Consider the following 15993-nt stretch of genomic DNA (forward strand, 5'->3'; position numbering starts at 1 on the left):
AGCACAGTTTATGTCCCTTAGGCATTTCTGGTTGCCAACTAGTCTATCAGGAAACAATTCATTTCCCATTTGTTCTGTGTCCCTGGTGTTATTAATTCATTTTCCCAAACATCCAAGCATCCATTCCTATTCAGCACTATAGGACTAGATGTCGAAGAAAGACAACAAATGGAGGAGTTAGGATGGCTCATTTTGTCTGTGTGGACCCACCTGGGAGAGGTGGGCAGGAGGATCAGCTGCAGAATGGAGAGCTGGGACAGGATTACCACCGGATCTTAGCAGAATGAGGAGCAGCCTGGTTTCCCAGTGGCTGCAAAGGGGAGGGATTTATCCTGGGCTAACCTTTTATTTCCCCAGAGACTCACTTCAAAGGACTATAGGAGGTACTCCAAGTGCAGACCAAAACAAATAGAAAGGATCCCTTTTGTTGATGATTGGCACTGACAACCTCAGAAAAACAGACCTTGGCTCCTGGTATCTGCTTGGAGTTCCTCCTTTGTGAGCCACAGACTGAACCAGTTTGAAAAGCTTCTGATTGAATCAACAAAGTGTGGTAACCTTTCCCAAAGCCAATCCTAGTAATATGGCTGCTTGGTTCAAACCAAATCCACCTGTGCAAGACCTTTTCCTACTAACCCTGGGCAGGCCGGCAGCTCAGCTCCCGTACCCATCCTGTATGTACAGCATAGCCCAGCACTTGGCCTTGATACTTTTCCAGAAGGGTTGATTTTTTTTTTCCCCATGTTAAGATCCTGCCTTCCCAAAAAGAGAGGGTAGGCCCCTAACCTCTACACCAAACGTGGGGTTTGAACTCACAAACCTGAGATCAAGAGTCTGCTCTCGGGGCACCTGGGTGGTTCTGCGGTTAGCAACTGCTTTTGGCCCAGGGCGTGATTCTGGAGTCCCAGAATTGAGTCCCACATTGGGCTCCCTGCATGGAGCCCTCTTCTCCACTTTCCTGTGTGTCTCTGCCTCTCTCTCTCTCTCTCTGTCTCTGTGTCTCTCATGAATAAATAAATAAAATCTTATTAAAAAAAAAGTCTGCTCTCTACCAACTGAGCCACTTAGGCGCCCCTAAATTTATTTTGTTTTGTTTTTCAAGAGATTATAAATGATGGCCTATGCACAAACCAGGGGGATAGCAGGGGAGATGGAGAAATATACCCCTGCCAGGCAGGGTGACCTGAAGTGGGGGTGGATAGCACCTTGAGATCATGACCTAGCAGAACGCAGATGGTTAGCTGACTGAGCCACCCAGTCACCTCTAGTTTTGATATTATTAAAGAATTTGAAAATGGTAATAAAATGCACAGAACATACAATTTATTATTTTTAAGCCTCCAATTCAGTGGCATTAAGTACATTCTAATCATTGTGCAACCATCACCATCATCCATCTCTAGGACTCTTCGTCTTGAAAAACTGAAACTTTGTCCCATTAAACACTAATGGGACACTTTGTCCCCATTCCCTTTCCCCCAGGTCCGGGCACCCACCATTCTATTTTCCATCTCTATGAATTTGACTACACGGATAACCCAGACAAGGGGGATCCTACAGTATTTGTTACTCTGTGACTGGCTTAGTCACCTTACATAATGGCCTCAGAGTTGATGTATGTTGTAGCTGATGTGTGAAAACTTCCTTCTTTTTGAAGTCTGAATAATATCTATGTATGCAGGACGCCTGCGTGGCTCAGCGGTTTAGTGCCTACCTTTGGCCCAGGCCGTGATCCGGGAGTCTCGGGATCGAGTCCCACATTGGGCTATCTGCATGGGACCTGCTTCTTTCTCTGGCTATGTCTCTGCATCTGTCTCTGTCTCTCATGTATAAATAAATAAAATCTTAAAAAAAAAAAAAAAAGAAGGGAGTGATGATGTTACAAAGCTGTTTTCTATGTTTATTGTTTATGATGATCATGCTAATAAAGCATGCAGGACTTGTGGTTGCCTTGCAAATGAAACCCTGGCACAATGATTCTGCTCCCCCCCACCCCCGCCCCAAACACAGATGGTCCTCCTGGAGGCTTTGGAGGAGGGGGATTTCACAGGAACATGAAGGTTTTGATATTGGGGTGGAATGGCTCTGCCACTTCCTAGGAAGTTAATGTCCCTGAGCCTGTTTCCTTAATCTAAGGTAGCAACACATATGTCTGACCTCTAGGGTGACAGAATATATGGTATGGGGCATGCAGCACTGCTTAGATTCTTTTCAGGAATAAAGAATTGGGGCCCCTAGGTGGCTCAGTCCGTTGAGTGTTGGACTCTTGATTTCAGTTCAGGTCACGATCTCAGGGTCATGAGATCAAGCCCTACATCAAGTTCTGCACCTGTGCTCTGGGCCTGGAGCCTGCTTAAGACTCTCTCCCCCTCTCCTTCTCCCTACCACCCCCTCTCAACAGCTGATATGTGTGTGCACTTTCTCTCCCTAACAAACAAACAAACAAACAAACAAACAAACAAAAAACAACAAAACAAAAGAAAAAAATATATATCTCTAGTTTTGGAAGGGCTGTCAGCAGATATTCTTCAGGTGTCAGCCCTCAAGAGAGGGTCTCAGCTGCAGAGCTGCCTTGGCCAATGTCAAGTGGCCAAGGCAGCTCTGGTACTGTTACAGTGGCTGGTACAGTGTTACAGCTGGTACTACGTAGGGGGTGTCAAGGCTGACACTTCTCAGCCCAACTCAAGGCAACTCTAATGGGCCATCCCATTTCAGAATGTCTCTCAGCTCAGGGTGTCTCTTTCTCTAAGTCGTGCTTGCATTAGATGGTCCAAATCCTTTTAATTTTTGACTATGTAAGAGGAAAATGACATGTAAGTGATTATTAGAATTTGCATTCCTTTAAAAAAAAAAAAATAAAGGGGCAGCCCGGATGGTGCAGCGGTTTAGCACTGCCTTCAGCTCAGGGCGTGATCCTGGAGACCGGGGATCAAGTCCCACATCGGGCTCCCTGCATGGAGTCTGCTTCTCCCTCTGCCTGTGTCTCTGCCTCTCTCTCTCTCTCTCTCTCATAAATAAATAAATAAAATCTTAAAAAAAAAAAAGAATTTGCATTCCTTTGATAATAATGAGATTGAGGATTTTTTTAAAAAGATTTTATTTATTTATTCATGAGACACAGAGAGAGAGAGAGAGAGAGAGAGAGAGAGAGAGGGAGAGAGGCAGAGACACAAACAGAGGGAGAAGTAGACTCCATACAGGGAGCCCGACGTGGGACTCGATCCCGGGTCTCCAGGATCACGCCCTGGGCTGAAGGCGGTGCTAAACCAGTGAGCCACCCAGGCTGCCTGACTTGTCTCATCTTTATAGGCTTTCTGTGACTGACCTGCTAAATGCTGGTTTCTTCTTAGTTCTAGGTACACCTTCTTCTATAAAAGTTGTAGAAAAGATTTCACATAGCCATACATGGCTCAAATGTTTTGAGAGATTAGCCTATTTTTTCCTTCTCATTCACTGCATGCCTGACTCCATGTTGTTATTCCCTGCCTCAGGGACTTTAACAGAAGCAGAATGTGACGTCCAGTCCTGAACCCACTGAGGGGTGGTGATATATGTCCTGGTAGGTAGGGAGGAAGGAGGGTGGGGACGAGGGTTTGGGCAGGGGTGATGTCTGAAGTATGTAATGAGGGTACCATTAATTAGATATCGTGCAGACAGGAATGTGGCACATCTTGACAGTTTCTGAAGTTCCTGAAAAGTGGGTAACTCATCAGGCTTACTGGAAGCACTTCAGGAAAATCTGCATTTAATTCCTGGCTCTACTGCTAATGAGCTGCGTGGCCTTGGGTAAATCACTTAACCTCTCTGGGCCTTACAGTGTTCATTTGAAAACTGGAAGTGAGAAGGCCTGTCTTTCAAAGTAAAGCCATCCAGTTTGTGGGTGGAATATCAAGAGATCATATAGTACAGCAGGCACTGAATAAATACTAGTTGTGGTATGTATGAATCCTCGTAAGTGTGAAGTTGGGAGGAAGGATATATGTTGCTCCATTTTATGGTAATATGTTCCCTGAAAAGGAGTTTGGGCAAGAGAGGAGACTGGTAAATCCAAGAGTTCTGATTCCCAGTCTAGGCATTTCCTACCACACCACACTCAGAACCCCTGCTGATGCTCCTTACCCATAATTCCAAAGAAAACCATGGGCTGTAGTTTATTTTCTTTCGTGAAGCATGGAGGATATGCGATGCGAAATGTCTATGTTAGCCCCAGTTCCTTAAACATCACGGGTGGAGGCAAAAGTGGAGATCCCAAGTCTTTACTGGGGAATGCAGTCACCCGGGGACCAGAAAGAGGATGTGCAGCAGGAAACAGGAGGAAGTGAGTGGCACGTGGCCAGTGTGTCACAACAGAACAGCCTGTTCTTTATCCTAGGGCCACACAGAGGCTTCCTGGAGTCCCTGACGCAGGAAGAAGAGTGAGTCAGCAGTTGAGCAATTTAGCTTTAGTCTTTCCCTTCTCCCTCCTGGGTTGTGTTTCTGGCTCTCCAGGCATTTGCTGGGGAATTCAGCTTCTGAGGTTCCTGTGTGGTGCATCTGTACCATGTTCAATTATGTTTGAACAATACCAATCTCTCCTTTTAACTAGTAACAGCAATGGCAGCTACTACCTATATTATGCCTTACTATGCGCTGGGCAGTGCTGTGAGCCTGGAATCTGTAGTATTGTTTTTAAAAAAAAAAAAGAGATTTAGGGGATCCCTGGGTGGCTCAGTGGTTTGGCGCCTGCCTTTGGCCCAGGGCGCGATCCTGGAGTCCTGGGGTTGAGTCCCACGTCGGGCTCCCGGCATGGAGCCTGCTTCTCCCTCCTCCTGTGTCTCTGCCTCTCTCTCTATGTCTATCATAAATAAATAAATAAATCTTAAAAAAAAAGAAGAAGAAAAGAAATAAGCTTATTAGATTTAAGCTTTCCTCTTAAGGAGCTAGCAAAAAATAAGACAGAAAAAAAGAAATAATAAAGAGTATAAGTCAATTAAATAGAAAATGAACAAGCAATGGGGGGGGGGGAATCAGTGACAACAAAAGCTGGTTCTTTGAAAAGATCAATAAAATCAATAAACACCAAGCAAGACTGATAAAGAGAAAAGATGAAAATGTGAGTTTCCAATTTTAGGAATGAAAGAGGGGACATCAATACACAGCACAGAAATGGGACTAGGTTAAGAATAGGAAAAAAAAAAAAAGAACAGGATATTATGTCCAGCTTTCTTCCAATTAATTTGGCAGCTTGCATCAAATAGAAGATCTGAATAGCTATATATCTGCATATCTATATCTGTTAAAAAAAAACTGAAGCTGTAATTTAAATATAAATTACATAATTTGTACATAAATTTAGATCCCACAAAACTCCAGGCTCAGAGAAAACTGTGAGCTCCAATGGCTTCACTGGTGAATTTATCAAACATTTCAAGAGATAATATGAATCTTACACACATCTTTGAGAAAGGAGAGGAGAACACTCCTTAACTCCTTCAAGGAGGCCAGCATTCCCTTGACACTGAAATCAGTAAAAGATATTACAAAGTAACTACGACCAATAGCCTAAAACACAGATCCAAGAACTGTAAATAAAATACGAGCACAGTACAATTCTGCAGTAAATAATAAAGATAATCCAGTAGCATTAAGTAGGGTTTACCCCAGGAATACAGGGTGTGTGGGTTTCACATTTGAAAGTCAATCACTGTAATTCATCACATTAAGGTAATAAAAGAAAACCTGTACATTATCTCAGTAGATGTAGTAAAAGCAACTGACAAAACCCAGTAACATTAACAACAAGAAGCCCAGCACGCTAGAAGTAGAAGGAAACGATCTCATTCTGATAAAGGACACCTGCAGAAAACCAACTGCTGACACCACACTTAGTGAGGACAAACTATACTTTCCCCGAGATGGTATTCTTCCACTTTTACGCAGCCTCTCATCATAGACTTTAGCCACTGCCCTAAAGGAATGTAAAGCATACAGATTTGAAAGAGAGAAGGAAAACTCTTATTCACAAATAACATGACTGTGTACATAGAAAATCCTTAAGGACCTACAAAAGCCTAATATAAAAAAGGGAATTTATCAAGATTGCAGGAGAAAAGGTCAATACACAAAAATATATAGCATATGTATATATTAACAGCAAACAATTAAAAAATAAAAAATTTAGATTCCATAAAAACCCCCATAAAATACCTAGGAATAAATTCAACAAAAGCTGTGCAGGGCCTCTATACAGAACAGTATTAAGACATTGCTGAGAGGCATTAAAGAGGATTAAAATAAATGGAATGAGACATTACGCCCCTTGATTGGAAGACCAATATTGTTAAGCTTGCAATTGTCCCCAAAGTAATCCACCTAAAGTGCTTCTAAAATGTATATGGAAGTAGAGAAGAATGAAGAATAGCAAAATTAGGAACACAGTTGGAGGTCTTAGGCCATGTGCCTTTAAGACATAAAAAGCTGCAGAACTGAAGACAATTGGTATTGACATCAGGGGAGGCAAACAGATCAATGGAACAGAATAATCACACAGATACATGGTTAGCTGATTTTTGACAGACACAGCAAAGCAATTCTATGGAGAAAGAAAAAATTTTCATCAGATGGTGCTGGAACAATTGGATATCCAAAATGAGAAGAAACAAATGCTGACTCCTATATCATACCATACACAAAATTCAGTTCAAGGTGAATTATACACTTTTTTTTAAAAAGCTTTTTATTTATTTATGAGAGACAGAGGCAGAGACATAGGCAGAGGGAGAAGCTCCCTGCTGAGCAGAGAGAGCCTGATGTGGCGCTGGATCCCAGGACCCCAGGATCACGACCTGAGCCAAAGGCAGGTGCTTAACCAATTGAGCCACCCAGGCACCCCAATTATACAAAACTTGTATAAGAAATTAGAGAAGACCTTTGAAACCTTGTACAAAGTACTTAAAAATACATTAAAAATTTTATATCTGACAAAATATCATATCAAGAACATAAATAATCTATAATAAAAAGACAAACCAATAAAAAAAAAAAAAAGCAGACCTGAACAGGAACTCTACAAAGGAACACATACAAATGGCCAGTAAAAACATGAGAAAAAGCTCAACATCCTCAGTCATCAGCAAAATGCAAACTGAAACTATAGCATAATATAGTTTTAATAACAATCACTCAATGGGCTAAATTAAAAGCAGTAACATCACCAAATGTTGGTGAAGATGTAGAGCAACTGGAACTCATATACATTGCTGGCTCCTCACACTCTAGATTTTGAGTCATAAAGGTGACGTTTTAACCTCCACCTTCTGTTTTGTTCTTTAATTTGTCTAGGACCCCAGTGAGAAAAAGAGAGCCTCAGCAATCTTATCTCTGAAATGGTGATAGTCCCCTCACCACGGCATTGAGGGTTGTTCTGAGAATCAAATGTGGTAATTCTGGCCTTGGGACAACCCAGACACTCTACAAGATCATACATAAGCTTCCTCTTACCTTTTCCTTGAATAGCTCTTTCCATGCTTGGAAGATTCTGTCCCCTTACCCTCTTTGTGCCACATGACAGCCAGTCTCTGCCTCTCTCACTCCCCAGCTATTTCTATAAAGATGAGAGCCTCAAGGATCAGCCTCCCTCCAGCCCATGTCTCCAGGAGCTGCTTCTCTACCTGTCCATCTCTAGCTGCCTTCCCTGGAATCAGCTGTGCTAAAAAGTGCCAGTGGCAAAGACCTGGGGCAGGGGACTTTGTTTTCTTTTTCAATTTTAACCATTTTACCAGCATGGACAATTCAAGCTGTTAACACACTGTACGATCTTATAGTAGCCCCTTCCCTTGTTTTACTTCAGTGAAAACAATAAACAGATCGAAATAAAATTAAGAGCCAGGCTCCTGAGCTAGGTAGAAGGAAGCCAGCCAGCCTTCCTTGGAGGCTGTCTGGCAGCAGAGAGCTGGGGCAGAGCCTGCCCTGGCAACAATGGCCACAGCTTGCCACTTGCCCTGAGTTCCCAGAGATGTTGGGAGAATCGATAACATGAAGGATAGTGTGCATGTAAGGAGATGTCAAGGGCTGCTGTTTCTAGGACAGGTTTATTATATGTTCAAGGCTTTGTTTATATGCAAATGAATGATTTTTGAGCTTCCATGCCCTAAATTGGACTGTTTTTCAAAAGGGTGCTTATGAGTCTAACTAGGTCATAGGATGAGATGCCATTTTTCCTGATATTCTCGCTGGTCAGAACAGATGGCCTCGAATTCAGAATCTTTCTAATCTGGTCCAAAGTTGGACATAGGAGGGACATGATTTTCTTCTCCTACTCTCTATCCTGAAGCATACTGTATTCATCCTTCAGAGACTTGCATCTTTCTTTACACTGGCACTCTGTTAGAAGCTTTCCTGCTTACACTGACCACTCTCTTTTCTGGACAATTCTATGTCCCTATCAATGACTTTGGTGCTCATAGCTTATTATGTTATCATTAAAAAAAACCCACAACGGTTTCCAGTTAATAATCTGTCAATTGGCCAGTATATTATTTGAGGACAGTGACCCAAATATGTAATACTTATTAATTATGCTTTTTTAAAAGATTTTATTTTTAAGTGAGCTCTACACTCAAAATGGAGCTAAAACTCACAATCCTGAAATTAAGACTCACATGCTCTACTCACTGAGTGAGCCAGGTGCCCCAAATTAAGCTTTTTCTTGGAAAGGGAATTGATTAATGACAAATACCATTCTAGCTATGGACTCTCTTGCTATAAAGTAATCGATTCAGATCTTCCCAAAATGGACCCTGAATATTAACAGGTATACCATGAATTAAGATGGTATGGTCAACTAAATTTGGAGGCATGCTGGGATTTTCCAGCTGCAGGACTTGTTAGAGCCTTTAATATGCTTCTGCATTGTGAATCTGGTAGAGAGGAGAGGGATAGTCTAGTAGTTCCCAAATTTATTTGACTCTGGTACCCTTTTGTCTTCAAGCATTTTGCTGTGCTGGTGTGTCCAAAATTTAGGGAAGCTACATCCTAATATATTCCCCACTGCTAGGGTACAACTGGGAAGTCACATAGGATGACACTTTCTCCTTCCAAGTAAGATGCATTCTGACATTTACTAGGAGGAAGAAGGCCAGGGATCTTACCTGCCATTTTCTAGTCCCTCTGGTTTCTCAGACTTCCAATGCAGGACTTACCAAACAGAGTCCCCACAGAGGCTTGCCTTCAAAGCCATCCCCATGAGGATGGCAAGGCAGGGGCCAGTGTGCTTATTTTCCTCTGGCACAGCTCACCTCTACATAGGCTTCCTGACGTGACTCAGTTCCTTTCCTCCCTGGGTCTGCCTCAAGATGTGTCAAGCTGCCAGAACTGTGAAGAACTCAGAATACAAACCATACATTCACCAGATTCCTGGACAGACAGAAACCCTAGTCAGCTTAGCCCACATTTCTTATCCCACAGACCTCACTTGTATGTTCTTCCACAGACCTTGCCAATGCATCCATCCTTTCCCTTCCGTTCTCCTAGATAGCCCATCTGGAGACCGGAAAGCTGCTCTGGGCTTCATCTCCAGAGAGAAATAGAGAGTGTCTGTTCAGAGAACTGAATGACTCCTGGCACCAGCTCAGGCCCAAGTTATCAATAATGCCTCTGTCCCTGCAAAAATGTGCCAGACCCTTCCCTCCGGGCACTCCTTGGCTGGGGGAGGCACCATACCAGCATGAACAAAGAGTAAGCATCTGTAGTCTCTGTGAAGTGCTGGAGGCACTACAATGGCCACAGGCAGGGAGGAATTTAGGGGAGAGAAGTCTGTTGGGTGTTGAAGGGGCTCAGACAGAAAGCTGAGCTGATCTAGAAAGGTCAGTAAAGTTATTTTACAAACAGCACGTTGGCTTCTTGTGATTATAAATGATTGCATGACACTGTACAAAACTTGAAAAAAAAAAACAACTCCAAAAAACTAAAGAAAATCAAGCCCACTCCTATTATAAGTTTTTTTTCCAACACAGACACAGACACAGACACACACACTTTAATAAAAAATTAGAGGGGCACCTGGGTGGCTCAGTCAGTTGAACATCTGATTTTGGCTCAGGTCATGATCTTAGGGTCCTGGGTTCGAGCCCCACATTGGGCTCCCTGCTCAGCAGGAAGTCTGCATTTCCCTCTCACTCTGCCCCTCTCCCTGCTTGTGCTCTCTCTCAAATAAATAAAATCTAAAATTGCGGATCCCTGGGTGGCGCAGCGGTTTGGCGCCTGCCTTTGGCCCAGGGCGCGATCCTGGAGACCCGGGATCGAATCCCACATCGGGCTCCCGGTGCATGGAGCCTGCTTCTCCCTCTGCCTATGTCTCTGCCTCTCTCTCTCTGTGACTATCATAAATAAATAAAGATTAAAAAAAAAAAAAGACATCACCAACACTTAAAAAAAAAAAATCTAAAATTGGATGAGTATGTGAATGTGTATCTCTACATAAGTATTATATATATATATATATATATATATATATATATATACACATACTTGTACCAGTGGTTTTCAGCCTTAGCTGTTCATCATAACCACCTCCAATGATTGTAAAAGATATCAGTGCTGAGACCTCACATAAACTGAAAAGCCTTACAGGTTGGGGTGATGGATACGTTAATTAGCTTAATTGTGATGATTATTCCACAATGTACACATCAAAACATCAGTTGTACAGTTTAAATGCATATAACTTCCATTTGTCAATTATACCTAAATAAAGTTGGAAAAAATAAAATATGGAGATTTTTAATCAGCATGTACTGATTACACATTCAAGTGCACACACACACAGATGTTGACATCCAGGCACCGTGTATTTTTACAGCACCACGGAGATCTGAATGTGCAAATGTGAGGTCCACATCTCTAGACCCTTGAGAGTAAAGTGAATGAACCTCCATCCATCCCAAGAATGAGAACATTAGAGACCCCCATCTGATGACAATGGCAGAGTCCAGAAATTCAGTCTCTTCCCCAATGTACATCAAGGGTTTTGAGGGCAGCAGCAAAGCCTGCCTTGGCTGTATCTTGGGAATCTGGGCTTGGGATGGTGGGTTTGTAGTAGATGTGGGATTTTTTTTTTATTATTTATTCATGAGAGACACAGAGAGAGAGAGAGGCAGAGACACAGGCAGAGGGAGAAGCAGGCTCCATGCAGGGAGCCCGACGTGGGACTCGATCCTGGGACTCCAGGATCACACCCTGGGCCGAAGGCAGGTGCTAAACCGGTGAGCTGCCTTTTTTATGACGGTGGTTGGGGGTAGTTTTTCATATGGAAAATAGAACAGAGGTGTTCCTCACTGCTCCTGAGAGGTAGACAAAACACAAGGCAAGTTCAGAGGAACAGTGGGTGATCAGAAAGCCCGAAATTCAGAGTGACAGGAAATATGCTTAGCTGGCATAGGTCAGTGATCAATCAGAATCAAGGTGAACTGTGGAAGCACAGCAGGGTTCTGCAAGTTCCCTGCTGGGCCAAGCATCACCCCTTTCGAGAATGGATTGTGGAAAGCATGGGTTATGGAGAAGAGCCTGGAGCACTGGGGGCAGAAGAGGGCTTTGGGAAGATGGCTCAAGAAAGTGGCTATTTATCCACTAATAAGAAAGTATTTTAATATTTTAGGAATACTGTAGCCAACACAGTGCTTGCCTGCTGAATGAAGATCAACCCAGATACGAGTGATCTCCTGGCAGTACTCTATGCAGCTGTAGAATATTTCATGCCTTTTTCTGAAGGGAACAACTCTTGTCAGACTTAGCTCCACAGGGAGACCACTAGAGACCATTTTCATAGGGGCTAATAAAATTCTGTCACACGACATGAGGAGAAAAGCTATAAAGAAGCTCCATGACACTCTAGGAGAGAAATAAATGTATTTCACAGGAAAATAACCAACAAGAAAGGTTTTAGAAATGTCCTGACTCACGAAGCTCTCATTGTCCACACCCCACTGTGTCAACACCATTAGCTCCAGGAACATCAAACCAGGTGAGACATTTTTTGTAAATGTCACCCTCTTGCCCAAAAAACAAGCCTTCACATTCACATCTAAGGTTTTCTAACTGCTCCTGCAACCTGAGGAGGTGGCAGAAAAAAATGTTCATCTATATTTGCTATGGGGATTCCTGAGGAAGTTGAGTTCTGGGGATCTCCTTGTTCCCAGGGTCATGAGTTCCTTTTTTTTTTTTTTAAGATTTTATTTATTTATTCATGAGAGACACAGAGAGAGAGGCAGAGGGAGAAGCAGGCTCTTCGCAGGTAGCCCGATGCGGGACTCGATCCCAGGACTCCAGGATCATGCCCTGAGCTGAAGGCAGACCCTCAGCTGCTAAGCCACCCAGGTGTCCCATGAGTCCCTCTTTTGGTATAATCCTTAACTCACCCTACCAAATGGGCAGGGGGAATGAGCTTAGGAACATAATTAGTCCATTGAAAATGAAATAACATGAAAAAACATAATATATTCTTCTTTTTTTTAAAGACCCATTTATTTATAGAGAGAAGAGGGAGAAAGACAGTGTGTGAGTGGGGGAGGGGCAAAAGGAGAGGGAGAAGGGGAAGCAGACTCCCTGCTGAGTCTGGAGCTGACAAGGAGGTCAGTCTCACAAACTTGAGATCATGATCTGAGACAAAATCAAGAGTTGGAAGTCCAACTGATGGAGCTACCCAGTAGCCCCAGAGCATAATATATTCTTAATATTAGGTGCTGAAAATGGGATTTACATATTTGTTTTGGGAGAACATTTACCACGGGCCATAGCATCTAGTGATCTCATTTGGCTGGGTACACTGTCCCCAAGGGCCATTTCGACTTACATGAGTCATGCCCATAGGCCCTGGTGGATCAGGTGATATGCTGAATCAATGACTTTTTCAGAGTTAAGATTGTAAAAGACAGCTAAAAAGGCAAGGAAGACTTTATTCAGGGATATTGCAATAGTGTAGTGACACTAAACTCAATTCCACTGAAGCAAGGACCTGGTGAGTTTTTAAGAGGTGGGGTCAGGGGAATCTCAGGCCACCTGCATTTGTTACCTGCCCTTCACAATTGGAGCGGGGTGCCCACCAAAGCCAAGTGTCTACCCTCCCACAGAGACTGGGAAATGGGGATGCTATCTCCTGTGATATTTTCATCTCAAAAAGAAGGTCTCCAGGTCCCTGAGAAAGATATTCCTGGACTGTAAGACCAGCAAAAGACTGGAAGAAGATCTGCATAGATTTCAGAGGGGCAGAAAAAGAATTTATAAATTGCAAGTTTTCTAAAGTAAATGCTCTAAGAAAAGGGAGGTCAGGGGCCTGCCATCAGGAAGAAACCTGTCTAAACTTTAGTCAAATGGAGGAAAATGTTAAAGTCAACTTGGCTACCCTCTAAGGAAATCTATAAATGCACCACAGAATTTGTTCCTGTTTGCTTGAGAACAATCCTGAACCCATGGATACATTAACTTGGAAATTTTGAGTCTCTGTGTGGGTTTATGAATAGCCCACTGAAATAAGCTTATAAATGTTTCCTTTTAATGCCCTCACCCAAGACTATTTTCATTGAATAAGTCAACAAATATTTATGAAGTACCTATTCTGTGCTGGGCATCATTTTAGTAGAGCAACATGGAAACTTCTCTTCAAAGAGACTTCATAAGCAAGAAAGATGAAAGAAAGATGAGTAAATGAAGATATAAAATATGTGAGAGTCCCTCAAAAGTTAAATATGAAGGAACCATGTGATCTAACAATTCTGCTCCTAGGCATCTACCCCACAGAAATAAAAATGTATGCCCACCCACAACTGTGCACAGGAATGTTCATAACAGCCTTATTTATTATGATAGTCAAAAGGTAGAAACCACCAAATGCCCATTAAATGAAGAATGGATAAATAAAATATGGCATATCTGTACACAGATTTTTCTGTAGCAGGGAGAAATGAGATCTGACATGTGCTACAAATAAACGAACCTTGAACACAGTATTTGAAGTGAAAGAAGCCAGTCACAATGGACCACACACTGTGTGATCCTATTTGGACAGAATGCCCAGAACAGGGAAATCCTGAGACACAAAGCAGATTAGTGGTTGCTTTGGGCTTTGGGGGTTGGAGAAAATGAGGAGAGACTGGTAATGGGTATGGGGTTCTTTTTGGTGTGGTTAAGTGTCCTAAAATGGACTGTGGTGATGATTTAGTATAGTAACAATATTATGGTTGTGAGAAAATGAGAAGAGCACTAGATTTGCTATTAGGAGATCTGGTTGGAACACAAGTGTCAGATACTTGACTTGTCAAATGCATGTCCTTTGAACTTTCTCTTGTGTTCTCTGCCTCATTGAATGGTCTTGCCATCCATTCGCCTGGTTCCCCAAACCAGATACACAGGAGCCATCTGAATGCACATCTCCCAGCCTCTCGCTGCCCTCAGCTAATCAGTGGAGCCCTATCAATTCTTTCTTCAGTCTTTTGAAATGCTTTGTCTTCTCCATTCCTGATCCTCCTGCCTTTTTCCTAACATCATGTCCCACCTGGTCTACTGTGAAAGCCTTCTCTAAGTCCTAGAGTTTAATACCTCCCACCTTCCACATCACTGGGAGAGCAGTATTCCTAAAAACACCCGTTGTGTCCCTACTCTGCTCAAAATCATTCAGTCGTTCATGACTGTCATGACAGCAAACACATATCCAATACCCCATGTGTGCCAGGCACCATCCTGACTTTGGGTACATTAACTCTAATCCTCACATCAGTATGTGGCAGAGGAGGGGATTAGGCATGAAGAGGTAAATGATCTACCCAAGGCCGTGTGCTGGCCAAGCCTGGAGCTGGAGTTGAATCCAGGGAGCCTGGTCAGGGTCTGTGCTTGTAGCCCACACACTAGGCTGCCTCACGACAATGGAGACCAAACTCTTTCCTGTGACCTCAGCCCTGCCTAACCCCTGCTCCCCAAAGGCTCTGGGGCTCTGGAAATACTGAACTGTCTGCATTTCTTCGAAATGGACTCACTTAGCCTTGCCACCTCGGGTATGGCCAAAAAGTTCACTGATGAGACAAATGGGGGACATGACTCCCATGGGTGCCCTCCATCTCCCCACACTTTCAGGTAGGTGCGGGCTGTGCTCTAGGTTTAGTGATGGTCACCATTAAGAAAACTCTATAAAAATGTCCAAAGTGCAACTCTTCAGCTAGTAAGAGAGTTGGGGATCGTTCATAATAAAGGAGAATGTCAAGAACATACCTCCAAAGGGACTGTACCCTGATGGCTACACAGAGCTATGATCCCATTAGCGTTCTCACTTCTAGGAACTCACTTCCTTCCCTACATGGAGTGTACCTTTGTCTCCTTCCAGAGACACATGCTCAACTGTGGGCTCTTCACACACTGTGCACTGCTCTCTCTCTGCAGTGAAAGGCGAACTGGCACTCTTCCCTCAAAGTCCTGAAAGGGCTGAAAGGGACCCCAGCACAGGAGTCTATGTTTTGCTTGACAGTGAACATCAGCTGGGGGATACTTCAAGGTGAGGGGTACTCTGGTTACTGTCGTAACAGCCTATATGTCCATGTGAGAGTCACCTGAGGGGGTCTTCCAGGCTTTCTGGTCCCTCCTTGCCTGACATTTCAGTCTCCCACTGAAACCTGGTTCCCTCCACAGGCTTCAGCCTCCAGGACTAGAGTCCCCACCTTCCCTGAAGCAGATGCCAGGATCTCTTTGGAAGTCTTTGGAATCCTGATTCTTGGGCTGGGAATTCCAACAGCAACTCTTTGGGTGCAGAATCTTGGAAAGGCCACTTCAAAACTGTCTCAGCTGGAGCCCCACGACAGGCTCTGCTTCTGTGAAGGTCTGCGTGATGCCAAAAACATCTCCAGTGCTCCAGAAGGAGCAGCCAATGGAAGTCACAACTGAGACCCCTCCTACTCCCCCCCACCCCTCCCCACCCCTGCCAGGGGCATCCAGGTCTCCTGCCTCCCTCCCTCCTGGCATGCCTGGCACAGAAGT

General features: G+C 43.5%; 1 protein-coding gene across 3 annotated transcripts in view; it reads right to left on the reverse strand.

The window, feature by feature from the left end:
• The window catches only part of MCM10 (minichromosome maintenance 10 replication initiation factor), an 81531-nt gene that overhangs the window by 8980 nt on the left and 56558 nt on the right, over window positions 1–15993 (reverse strand). The window lies entirely within an intron of this gene.

Source organism: Vulpes vulpes, chromosome 2, assembly GCF_048418805.1.
Source record: "Vulpes vulpes isolate BD-2025 chromosome 2, VulVul3, whole genome shotgun sequence".
Classification (NCBI taxonomy): Eukaryota; Metazoa; Chordata; class Mammalia; order Carnivora; family Canidae; genus Vulpes; species Vulpes vulpes.